We start from the raw sequence: 13,579 nt of genomic DNA, 5'->3' as shown, positions 1-13,579 counted from the left end.
TACTTGTTTGTTTTGAGTTAGGTCTCTTATGTAGCCCTGGTCAGCTTAGAACCCCCATGTAGCTCAGTCTGACCTTGAACTTGTGTTTATCTTCCTGCTTCTGTCTCCTGAGTACAGGAATGATAAGTGTGGGCCACCTGGTGCTATTCTGTTTTAGTTTGAATATTCTAGTCTAGCTGTGAACCTCTTCCAGAGTAATTATTTTTATCTATAGTCTATATTAAACCCCCAAGATGGCCGGGCGGTGGTGGCGCACACCTTTAATCCCAGCACTCGGGAGGCAGAGCCAGGCGGATCTCTGTGAGTTCGAGGCCAGCCTGGGCTACCAAGTGAGTTCCAGGAAAGGCGCAAAGCTACACAGAGAAGCCCTGTCTCGAAAAAAAAAAAAAACAAAAAACAAAAAAAACAAGGTACCCATTGAATATTAGACAAAAATCCAAGGGAAAAAAATAATTTCATATTGTGAATAATAAGTCTTTGAAAGCACTAACATCAAAAAAGAGGTATACCTCCATCATATAGTGTTTTCCCAGGGCTCAATTCCCAGCAGTGTGTGTGTGTGTGTGTGTGTGTGTGTGTGTGTGTGTGTGTGTGTAGGGAGTGAGAAGAGAGATGAGGGAAAGAAAGTTTAAAATGTGGATCAAGGAGCTATATGGTAGTTTCTTTAAAAAAAAAAAAAGTTAAACACCTAGACATGGCAGCCTCTGATGTAATCCCAGCACATAGGAGTTGAGGCAAGCTTGGGCTACATAGTGAGACCTTGCCTGTAAACAAACAAATGAATAAATATCGAATTACTTCTATCCCATAGGAGTTTGGGGCCAGCTTGGTCTACATAGCAAGTTCTGGGTCTGCTGGGACTGCATAGTGAGACCCGATCTCAAAAATAAAACAAAACAAAAATTATTTGGGGTCCTTATTTGTTTATTTATTGTGGTACTAGGAATTAAAATGAGGGCCTTAAGCACTCTAGCAGACACTCTATCACGGCGCAACTCCAGTTAAATATTTTCTGAGAGTATAAACAGGAGGCTTGATGATCCAGTTCACGGGGCAACCAAGCTAAGATGCCAGTAAGCTGACATTTCTAACTTCCAATTCGACTTTTACCTCATATTACTCAAGGGATTATCCAATCTTGTCTAAATTCAGGTAAGCCAAAATTGTCCGTGAACGTAAACAGTTGTGTCAAATGTGAGTTAAGTGATGGCTTCTGGTAAATAATTCCGAGTCTGCAGACTTCTGGGCCAGACTTCGGTGCTCCTGGATCCCAACTCCTGCCTGCACACCGAGGACAGCAACTCAACATCCTAACACAAATGGGGGGTTTGGAAGAAACGAATTCTTTAATTGTGTGCCTTATCGACTCTGTGGTTTCTTAAATATAACCCACTAACTATAGAGTTCTTAGTCTACTTAAACATGCAATTTAAAGCCCATTATCCAGCAGTATAATTCGCAGACTGTATAAAGAGTAGTTATGCAACGGGAGCATCGGGAAGACAGGCAGAGCTTCAGACAGGTCACTCACTTGGTCTCGTTTGCAGTCTGTACGACAATATTTAGCTTTCTGAACCCTCCCTAAAAAGAAAGGTGGTCGATAAACGCTGATGAAAATGGATTGCCTTGATCTTTTTTTTTTTTTTTTCTCTTTGCAAAACACCAGGTCTTATCAAATCACTTACTGGTACAGTTATTACGAACATGAGCTTGGGAGAGAGTCGTTGCAGCTGCAATTCCAGTCCCATTTCCTGACTCAGCAGCTGTGTGACCTCAGGCAAATCGCTTACCCTCTTTAAATTTTAGTTTACTCATCAGTAAAATGAAACCTTTACTCAATGGATTAAAAGGATTAAATTAGGTAATGGGTGAGAAACAATTAACCCACAGAGCCAGATCCACACTGAGCAAACGGTAAATATTAGTCGCTGTTTCCAATGCTACTACCAGCCTCTTATTGCTGTTTGTTTGTTTGTTGTTTGTTTTGTTCGAGTTAGAAGCAGCTGACAGAAACCAATAGCCTTCTGGTTATCAGTCCATCTTCCTCTCTTCTTAGGAAGCACGGAAACTAACACTGAGTCCTGTGGTAAGAGGGAAGTGGTCATCTCCTCCCTGTAATCCAAAAACCAAGGGAATCTTCCTCATTTCCGTTTTTATCAACTCTCAAAGGAACTTTTCCTATTGATTTTTTTCAGTGTCTTCCAATCGAGGATGTCTCACTGCCTGGCTGGTGGGTTTGCCGTTCGCGCTGGTAGCCGTACTGGAGGATAAACCCCGGGCCTTGTGGAAGCCCGGCAGGCGCTCTACCACTGAGCCAAGTCCTCCATCCATTTTGGTTCTTCTTTCTCTTAATGAGTTTAAAAGAACAGCATAAACTCTACTTTGTGGAAGAGTCAATGAAATTCTATTCATCCTGTTTCACCCCAAGTCTATGAAACATGGACATTGAACTTGACACTGAAAAATACTACAGATATATATATCCCCAATGCATTCTGTGGCACCATTGCCTTTGTCACACTGCTTTGTGATCTGTCCCCAGCTTTCAGCCTCAGTGTGTTGTCTCCTGTCCCAGAGACATCTCTTAGGGTTTTGTTTTATATGACTGCCACGCATGGGCTCGATCCACACTGTAAGTTTCTAACAGGTGTAACCGAAGGACACCATTTCTCTTCTCAGACTCAGATAGTCTAATTACATCCCTTGCAGAGTTGAGCCAACTTGTTTCACAGGTGTGGATCTCAGAGGGTCAGCTGCTTACGATAAAAACCACCTTAGTCTGATCAGTGCTTGCCTTCTCCCACAGTGCTGGTGTCGTGGCATACGTTTAAATTGTCTAAACATGTTCTTAAACTATGTAGGGGGGCATGATCATATTCTTGTCAGCCAGACTCCTCTGGGATCGGGGATTGCTTAAGCTAGTCTAAGCGTTAAAATCCAGTACAGCGTAGACACCTGTAACACTCTTCTAGTTCTGTCTGGGTGCCATTCATCTTGGGAGCCTTTTCATCTTCCAATGAAGCTACTGTCACAGTGCTCCCAGAAACCCTGAATTGTGTCCAGAACCATACCTCTGACCCAGCTCTTTTGGCCCCAGGCTGGATAAGCCTGGAGGTAGACATCCCCACAGCATCAGGCTGAGGCCAGCCCTCCTTTGGAAACTGTTTTTCCTTGGCTTATGTCTTCCTCATTCTCTTCTTCAAACCCCTAGTGGAGGAATTAAGATCTGGACTTAATAGCACTCAAATAAGGGGGATGTTTTGTGTTCCATAATTTAAATTTTTACAGTATAGTAAACCTTGTTAATGCATCCTAGGTCCATGAGATTCACCATGAGAAACATTAAACCTCAAGTAAATGCAGGTCAGGGACTTCTGCACCATCCCTCAGGAAGACATGTTTGTCCTGCTCTGAGCAGGACAAATAAAACAAAACAAACAAGAGAACATCCAAACAGGATGAGCCAACCAAACTTTTCAAAGTTGGGTCTAATTTATTTACCAGTGATATTTCTCTAATTCTATTTTGTCTGTGTCTGGCTTTTTATGAGCACCTTTGTGACTTTTTGAAATCCAAACAAGAACATAACCAAGTTGAATCATCTCGGGGCACTGTTGAACATGCAGTCCACATATAGATAAAATGATTGACACTGTCAAGTCAGCTGTATGACCATTTGGTATATGATTACAAAATAGAAACATCTTCTAACAGGCTGTGATTTCTTGCTTCATCCCTTGGAATTGTCTAGTGTCTCAAACACAAAACTAATAGCACAGCTACACAACATAACTTTGATCATTGGTCACTGGTTTCATGAATTTGGTTTTTAATTTCTTTAAAGCTCATAGATATGGTAGATGCCAATGAAAGGAACACAAGCTCTGGCTTAAGAAAGCTTGGGAATGAATGCTCCACCACCTTCTCATGTTCTATGGCTTCAGACAAGTTGCTTAGTCTTTCTCAGCCGGTTTTAGTCTCCCAATAAGACTATTGTAAAGAAATAACAAAGTTAATATGTTTTTTTTTTTTTTTTTTTGTGTGTGTGTGTGTGTGTGTGTGTGTGTGTGTGTGTGTGTGCGCGCGCGCGCGCGCGCCATGCTTGGGCTACAGTAAATATTTTGCCTCACCTAGTCATCTAAGTAAAGCAGTCAGATCTGCATTGGGAACTTGTTAATGGCTTAATGGGCCAAAATGAAAACTTGCTGTTCATTTGCAGAGATCATGCTTAGCATCGATAGGTTCTAGATTTGATCTCCAAAGTAGGTGGAGTTTCTGTGTCTTGGCAGTCGCTCCCAAATAACCACAAAGAGGCTGAATATTAATTACAAAACCTCGGCCAATAGCTCAGGCTTGTTAATAGCTAACTCTTACATTTTAAATTAGCCCATATTTCTTATGTAGCCTCTGCCATGTGTGGTGCTTTCTTTCAACACGGCACATTCATCTTGTTTCCTTCTGCATTTGCTCACAATCCTCTAACTCTACCCTTCCTCTTCTCAGTGTCCTTAGTCTGGTTTGCTTGCCTAACTTTATCCTGTCCAGCGATTGGCCAGGATTGTTTATTAACCAATGAGAGTAATACATATTCATAGTGTACAAAAATTGTTTCATAGCACTCCAATGCCAAAAGAAAACAAAAGTGGGAGGAGGGACAACAGAGAGAGGGAGGCACAAGAATAGGTACTCTACTCCTACACAGTTGTTGGATCCAGAGTTCTGATAGTGATAACTGACTTGGTAGTCAGAGGATGGGACTGCAGAGATGACTCAGTGGTTAAGAGCACTTATTGCTCTTATGCAGGACCTGGGGTTCAATTCCTGGCACCCACATGGCAGCTCACAACTGTCTATAACTTCAGTGCCAGATGATCAAACACACTTGCTGGCTTCCATGGGCTCCAGGAATGCACATGTTACACAGACATGCTTCCAGGCAAATTCTTACTATACACATAAAAGTAAAAATAGCTAAATCTTTTCTAAAAAAAGAAGATACACAAAGAGTTGACTACTAAACTCCAAATTTTTTGTGTGGATTCCATGGCTCAATATTTGCCCAGAAATAGAGGAGCCTTCCCTCATAAGGGCAGTATGACCTGTAGACATAGTCTGTCTGTAGACACTGGAGACAAACGTCTTGGAACCTACTCTTAGAAAGTCCTGTTCTGGTCCTTCATGGACTGTATTCTTCTTTGAAATATCTACCTTGGAGACTACAGCCCACTTTGCTAGCTCCTATTCCACACAACCAGACCCCCAAATTACCTGCCCAAACATCCCAGAGCTGCCTCTGGACCCTGAGCCAGCCTCTTTCCACACTCTATCTGCTGTGGGCATCTATACACAGTTCACCAGACTGAACCCTGACATTACTGATACCCTCTTGTTCTCTCAGCTATGCAGCTTGCTTACAAAATTAAGACCTGGATGCTGGTAACCACCTCTTCCCAGCTACTGACCATCTAATTTCCCCATACTACCAGTTATTGTGTGTGTGGCGGTGGGGGTAGGAGTTATCTTCTAGATCAATTGGATCTGGTCTGAATGCCATGCTGACGCTACAGAGGGCTTTAAACACATTATATTCTCACCTTGATGATAAAATGATACCCACAATGACAACTCCATGTCCAAACTAGAGAATACAAGAGGTGGCAGCCTGATTCCTAGAAATCTAGTCCTTTTGTGAAAAGTTGCGCTGACAGCTTATATACCTACTCCCTGTCATAGCTGAGTCTGTTGAAAGCAGACCCAACTCTCAGACCCCACTCCCTCTCATAACTGAAGGCTGGTGGAAACCAGCCCACAGACCCTAGGTCCTCTCCTCGCTGAATCCCAGTGAGAGCCGGACCCCACTCCCTCTCATAACTGAATGCTGGTGGAAACCAGCCCACAGACCCTAGGTCCTCTCCTCGCTGAATCCCAGTGAGAGCCAGACCCCACCCCTGCATGGCTGACTTGTTTCCTCACTATGCCTGCCTGTTCTACAAACGGAAGTACAGGCGCACTTCTCAGGTCTTTTGGATAGGCCCAACCAGAGCGATACCTCAACTGCCAACCCCCACCACCCCCATTCAGCCAGAAAATGGGTCATTGACCCAATTCCATGACATCATTAGGGTCACCTCTTTGTGGGGTGAGGAGATGATAAAAACAAGAGGTTAAAATTGGCTAGGCAGCTTATGGTAAGAAAAGCCCCCACCAAAGGTAACCAGTTTCTCTCTCAGCTGAATACCAGAAATGTAATTGTGCCTTTTGGTGGAGGCCAAAGGTACCAGAAATGTTTTGAGGGCTCTGCTCTCTAATCTCGTTCCTAAATGATTCTATGGTTACCTTTACAGCAATGGCTCTCAACCTGTGGGTCGCGACCCCATTGAGGGCGGTCAAATGATCATCTAAAACCCTCGGAAAACACAGGTATTTATATTATAATTCATAACAGTAGCCAAATTACAATTAGCAATAAAAATAATTTTATGGTTGGGCCTCCTCACAACTTGAGGAGCGGTATTAAAGAGTTGCAGCGTTTGGAAGGTGGAGAACCCCTGCTCTCCATTTCAAGAAATGCTAGAGAGGTAGTGTAAAGGTCTGTTAAGAGAAACTTCTAGTTAAGAAAACAGGTCCTCTGGCCTAGATGGAGATCTAACATTCCAGCTGGGCCAGGTGCATCAGCTTGACCAAAGGCTACCCCTAGGAAGGTGGGATCAACTTAAGACATACCAGAGATAGTTGGGATAACTAGCTCCCTGTGTTAGGGGCCTCCTCCAGAGGACCACTTATCCTAACAACAACTACTGTTACTAGAGGCTCCTGAAAGTCAAAATATGCTGTCAGAGTTTGAAAACAATGAAAATGTGTAATAAAGAGAGGAGAAGTGTGAGAAATGGTTCCCCCCCTCCAATCAAAGGTGGCTAGCCTGTACATCTCCCCCAACCCGTGAAACTCTTGTGTACGTGGCTATTTGCCCAACTCCTGGACATTCTTGAGACTTGACCCTCTAGCATACCCTGCCCCTTCCCACTAATTACGAATTAGTCAATTGCATCAGACAGCGAGGTTGAACTCCCACCAATGGAATGTAACACAGTCACCACATGCATTAGCTCAACTAAGTGGACTTCCTGCCCTGGTGTGTTGATGCACCTGGTTTGGGTCATGCACGCCCTTTTTACATATGAAATCCTTTTGTAACCCAAATAATCTTGCCTGGTTACTTAGCTATGTTCATGTTTCTTTCTGAGACACTGAGAATATTCCTTTCCAACAGCGGCGAGCCAGTCTAGCTGAAAGGCAAATGATTCACTTCAGTGAAAGATCCTGCCTGAGTACATATATTTCTGTCCTACTTGTTCTTTTCCAGTGTAGACCTGCGTAAGGAAAAACAATAGTAACCATGACAGATTCAGTATCACTCATGAAATACATACACACACACACACACACACACACACACACACACACACATACATACACACACACACACACACACACACATACATACACACACACACACACACACACACACACACACACACACACACATATATGAAATCTGAAGCATGGAGGAAGAATCTACATCTTCTTGTATCTTCCATGCCTCCAAAGCCAGCATCATATATGGACACTGCCAAGTTCAGCTGCCAGCTTGGGCTGGACTCTGGCCTCCTTGGACCATGTTGGCAGCAGCAGCTTTGTGTACAGTTACTTTCTAGGAGCAGAGAATGCCTTAGACCAGTGGTTTTCAACCTTCCTAATGCTGCGACCCTTTAGTACAGATCCTCATGTTGTTATAATCCCCCCAGCCATAAAATTACTTTCATTGCTACTTCATAACTGTAATTTTGCTACTGTTATGAATCGTAATGCAAATTTCTGATATGCAGATGGGTTTAGGTGACCCCTGTGAAAGGGTCATTTGACCCCCAAAGTGGTCATGACTCACAGGTTGAGAATCACTGCCTTAGGCCTTTACCTTTCACATATTGGAAGCTCTGCTGGGTGAGGTCTGACCCTGAGGGCATCCTCTCATTTGTCCCAGTTCAGAGGCCTGCTTTACCTGAGCTTACCTCCATGACAATTACAGCTTATCATCCAGCACACGCCCTGGCTGGGGCACTAGGCTTGAGCCCTCTTTCAGTCTCCAAACCTCGTTCTGTTTTTCTTTCTGCCCCACTTGCTCTTTCCAGTGTAGACCTACACAGGGAAAACAGCAGTTACCATGCTGTGAAATATCCTCCACCAAAGAAATCAGTCCATTAACTTTGAGTTTAGCCCTAGGCAAGTTCTTAGTGTAAGGGCAGGAAACAGCCCGATCTGCTCTCCTCACCCCCACCATGTCACAGAAATGGCCTCTAGCCCAGCTGCTGCTGAAGTTCTTGCTTCCTTTGGAAATCTTTCAAGGTGGGCCTGCACCATCCACATTTCTCTCAGCACTACCGTCTTCCATGCTCCTACTTTAGCTTGGCTTACAACATTCAACTTCTTTTCTAGTTCCACAGTTTTCCACATTCCTCAAAACAAACAAGCAAACCAACCAAAACACACAAAAAAACTACATGGTGGTTCTTTATAGTAATACCCACCACAGCAACTCAAGGTAAAGGGTCTGCTCTGGCTCACACACAGTTCAAGGGTACAGTCAGTCTATGGTGACAGGGAAGTCAAAATAGCAGAGCTTGAGGCATCCGGTCACATGACATCCACAAACAGGAATCAGAGTATGATGGATGCTGCTGCTGCTCAGCTCATGCCCTCTCCTCATAGGGATACATTTCCCTTGCTCTACTTTCTCATTTATAAGCGAGGGAAAATAAGTTCCTTGGGTAGTTGTGAGATGAAACAATAGTGTACATACATTGCTTGGCAAAGTGTGTGTTACACAGGAAAAAAAACAAAAACAAAAAACCTACAGTATTCTTTCCAAGCCACCACAACCCCTGTATTTTGAGATGTGTTTTCATCTGGGTTCCTGAAGCATCTCTTGTTAGTATCCTGCTCTCAGTCTTCCGGATGTAATGTCCTCCGTCATCAGGGTGTTGAGGGCAACCGCCTCGTGATCACGCAATCTCCGTCTTAAAAGGCCATGCACGGACCCCCACCTCCCTCTTTCCATTTCCTCTCTGCTGTCTGCTCTGCCCCTTTTCCCTCCCTTCCTCCTCCAGGCCTGGCTTCTCCTGTCCTATCCCCTCTTCTTTCTAATAAAGCCCATTCTAACTCTGGTAGCCATGGCTCGTGACTCTTCTGCCAACCAACCAGCGCCTCTGTGTTAACACTTCATTGTCTTACAATGTCTTTGTTCATATCCATGTCTAAATCCATTATGAAACTATGGATAGCTAGAAGGCAATGGTATTGTCTGACTTTGTTTGTCACGGCTCCATCTCAGCACCTAAAACATAGTTAATAGTGAGTGCTCCATAGACACTTGTATTAAAGACAGAGACAAATGTTCTTATGTCCCTGTGTCACTCAACACAGAGTGCCCTGAACTAGATATGCGTTGTCTTCCTTAAACATCAACTAAGCATGGCGGCTGCAGAGATGGCTCAGTGGTTAAGAGCAAAAACTATTCTTCAGTGGTCTTGGGTTCAAGTCACAGAACACACATGCTGACCTAGACAACTGTTTATAATTATAGTCCTATGGTATCTGATACTTTCTTCCATGTGCAGACATACATACAGATAAAGCATCCCTATACAGCCAGCACACACCTTTAGTCTCTGCTCTTGGGAAGCAGAGTCAGACGAATCTCTGTGAGTTTAAGTCCAACTTGATCTACATAGTGAGTTCCAGGACAACCAGGACCATTTAGTGATGTCTCAAACAACAGCAAAGAGATAGATGGACTTTTTGGTGTTCTGCCCAGGTCACAAGACCTCCAAGCAAGACCACCACAGAGCTGATAACAAAGCAAGCCCCGGGCTTGGTCCATATTCCAAACACTAGACATACCTGGTGGAGGAGGATGCCCCAGCACTCACTTTAAGGGGTTTATATAGGAAAAGTTTACATGCAGAGAGTTACCTATCTTAGGATTGGACGAGGGGGCTGGAGTGAGGTTGTTCTTTGAAGTTACTGGCTGAACTATAAGCATGAGGTCACTAATGGCTAACAGGATTCAGGGTCTCTACAGAAACATACATTTTTTATTCCCTATGTCCTGCTTTTGCTGAACCCAGGATATATACATTCAGATTTATTGTTCCAGTCCTATTTTCCCATGAGTTCAATTTCTGGTCAGTTGAGTCCATTACTCCCCATATCCTGTTTTACAAAGTCCAGGATATATAGATTTATTGTTCCAGCCTTATCTTCCCGTGAGTTCAAATTCTGGTCAGTTCTAAAACTGCTGGTCAGCAAATACCTTTAGAGGAGGAGGAGAGGAAAGGAGCATCTCTCAAGATGGCTATTGATTTTTCCCTTTCACTGGCAAAAGTAAAGGCAAGAAGGCAAAAAGCCAAATTTCTTCTTGCATGTCCTTTTATTTGAATTGCACCAGAAGGTGCTGCCCCATTTGGAAGTCTTCCTACCTCAAGTAATCTAATCAAGAAAGTCTCTCCCAGGACTGCCTAGAGGCTTGATTCCAGATGCTGTCAAGTTAACAACCAAGATTAGGAGGCACACTTTCATGTATCCATTTAATCACAAAGGATGCAAATGAGCAGCCTGATGGGAAAGATATAGAAGGCCAGGCTGTGTGGATTGCCACAGCTTCCATGTCTTCTCAGGAGCACCACCCTCCAAGAACTCTCATCAGTTCAGCTATCAGAAGCTCTTCTGTGAAGGCTTCTTTCCATAGGCATGATTGAATCCTTGGCCATCAGTGATTAACTCACAAAAGGTTGGAAAGTAGACCTTCAAGTCCCAGCCAATCCTCTAGTGGGTGCCTTGGTCTTTGCGGTGCTGTGGTCTGAGGCTCCGACTCAACCCAAGAAGACACAAGAGATTTCTGCAAAGCAAGATTTAATACAGGGCAAGAAAAAAAAAAAAAAAAGGAGGTGGAGCTGACCGATCAGGGCCACAGAACAGACTCAGGAGCTGAACTGTGACACTGAATGCCAGTCGAAGCAAGTATTTAAGCACAAAACTCACAAACATCTGTGCCAAGTTATAGTTACATTTTCCTACCAATCAGGATTCAAAGATTAGGGGCTTTCCTTAAGTGTTCCATCATTGTCAATCCACATACAATGCAGGCTTTTTAGTCTAACTAATCAGATCTATTTGTTCCTACTGTTGTTAGGAACAGCCGTGATGTTTCTAGAGAACTAAAGGTGCATAACGACTATTGCTATGGTTTAGGGAGGAGGTAGATCAGCCATTGGAAATTTCCCAGCTCCCCAAAGGCTTGGGAACCTGAACTTTGTTTCACCCTTCAGGTAAAAATGGAGTCTTAAAATGGCAGTACTTAGAACAGGTGTTTTTTGCCTGTTCCCAGTACCAGTGACCAGGGTTAATCCTACTGGTCAAGGAAGAATAAGACCACTACTACAATCTTGGAGTCAAATTTGAAGGAAGCTGTAAATACTGGCCAGGATGATGGACTCTGGCCAGGTCCATCTCAGGGTTCCCAATTAGGGTCAAGCATACATTCTGACATATTTCCTGCTCACATATGTTCCACCTACATGTGATCAAGCACATCAGGTGTAGTTGGGTCAAACAAACTTGTTTAGGGGACTGAAAAATGTGGCTTCCTATTTCCCATAAACAATAGCCTCCAGCATTTCAGAAAGTCTCTGTTGTTGGGCAAGGGACTTACAGGTAAGAGGCATTTTTATTTCATAGATCTCTTAGGCACAGTAACTAAAAGTTAAAACATAACTTTGGCCCTCACACCAGCACCATCCTGGTGCTAGTTAGAAGTCTACCAGCCACAACATACAAAGGACACTCATAGCTTGGGATATGCCAATGGTTTTAAGGGTGTTGAACTGGGAAACAGCATGAATAACAAATATACAGAAGTAAATTCTAGTAAATCATTCATAATGCCATAGTTTGTCAAACAAATTTCATTACATACTCAGCAATTCATCATCAAGACGTTTTATTTATTGAATAAATGAATGAGTGTATTGATTATAGCTTGTCTTTCCTCATAATTAAGCTAAAGTATAAAAAGTGGAACTCTTTTAACATAGTGCCTATAAACCCATTTCATTCTTTCTGCTCTCTCTTTCTTCTCACAGATTTGCTGACCTCTGTATTCTCTTATATTTTTGGTTGTGAGTCTAGCCTGTAACAGCCGAGCCATCTCTCCAGCCTAACCTTTGTATTCTCTTCTTTAGAATGCCTGTGGGAAACATCAGCTGTCCTTCATCCAGGAAGCGCCTCTTGACTAGTTCCCACCAAAGGGACATAAGAAGAAATGACGTAGCCATCTCCAGGTCTAGCCACAAAACACTCAGGATCCTCTGTCACTGCCTGGCCATCTTTGTTGCTGTGTTACACACAATAGTCAGGATACAGAACCAGCCTGGAAGTCCATCGACAGATGAATGGATAAAGAGAATGTAGTGCTCAAACATGTTGGAATTTTATGTAGTCATCAAGACAAAATCATATTTATATAATACCAGGACCATCAGATAGACTTGCCTATTGGGTCCCTGAATGATGGTTTTACAATAAACCTCCACCCACTTCATTATCAACCAATGCTGTTGCTAAAATTTCTTCCCAAGCATAGACTAAACAACATCACCTCATCTCCTAAGATCCCAATGACAAGCCAAGGCATAATTCTGCCTAAGTTCATCCTGGGAAATCAATGAGTTTATTGGGCTTCCTTACAATACCTTGATGATAACATTACTTACAGGGGTATAGTTACTCCTCTGCCAACTGGCAGCAGCTAAAAAGCCTTATCCCACAGTGTATGAGGGTTCCCTGTAGCCTTGCAGATTTTATAGTGTTTAACAATCGTACCTAAGGTTCCTAGGATTTAAGAATTTGCTTTGCAGCTGGGCAGTGGTGGTGCATGCCTTCAATTCCAGCACTAGGGAGGAAGAAGCAGGCAGATCTCTATGAGTTTGAAGCCAGCCTGATCTACAGAGCAAGTTCTGGGACAGCCAGGGCTGTTACACAGAAAAACCCTGTCTTGAAAAAAACAAAAAACAAACAAAGAAAAAAAAAGAATTTGCTTTGCTTTTCCAAATAAGTCAATGATATTCAGGCCTTATATTTTATGAGATATGGCTGTATATATACTACTGCATTTGGTTCACATGCACACACTATTCTATTGTGCTAAATAAAGACTTCAACTACCTTAGCTTGGAGTTCTGATGACTCCGTGTGCAAGTTTTCAAAGAGCCCACATTCCCTCAGTGTAACATGCCTCTGTGATCAAGGTTTACGATTTTCCTTCAGCCGGGCATGTTGGCACACACTTTTAATCCCAGCATTCAAGAGTTGGAGGCAGGTATCTGTGATTTTGAGGCCAGACTGGTTTACACAGTGAGTTCCAGGATAGTCAGGGCTATGGAGAAAGACACCATCGAACAAACTTACTGAGTTAAAGCAAGTTAGAAAATAGAATCAAGCTAAGGATTCTGCACAGTCCGGTAAA

At 43.2% G+C, this 13,579-nt stretch overlaps 1 long non-coding RNA gene across 1 annotated transcript; it reads right to left on the bottom strand.

Annotated features, from left to right (window-relative positions):
- Positions 1-577: 577 nt before the first annotated feature.
- LOC143272762 (uncharacterized) lies at positions 578-8,650 on the bottom strand. Its single transcript, XR_013050349.1, has 4 exons — positions 8,586-8,650; positions 8,070-8,196; positions 3,072-3,207; positions 578-1,310 (listed from the first exon to the last, which is right to left on the bottom strand). It is a non-coding gene; the product is annotated as an uncharacterized LOC143272762 (long non-coding RNA).
- Between the last annotated feature and the right edge of the window lie 4,929 nt (positions 8,651-13,579).

Source organism: Peromyscus maniculatus, chromosome 4 (genome assembly GCF_049852395.1).
Source record: "Peromyscus maniculatus bairdii isolate BWxNUB_F1_BW_parent chromosome 4, HU_Pman_BW_mat_3.1, whole genome shotgun sequence".
In the NCBI taxonomy this organism is placed as follows: domain Eukaryota; kingdom Metazoa; phylum Chordata; class Mammalia; order Rodentia; family Cricetidae; genus Peromyscus; species Peromyscus maniculatus.
Note: the sequence above shows the minus strand (reverse complement) of the source record. Positions and strands in the feature narration are given on the sequence as shown.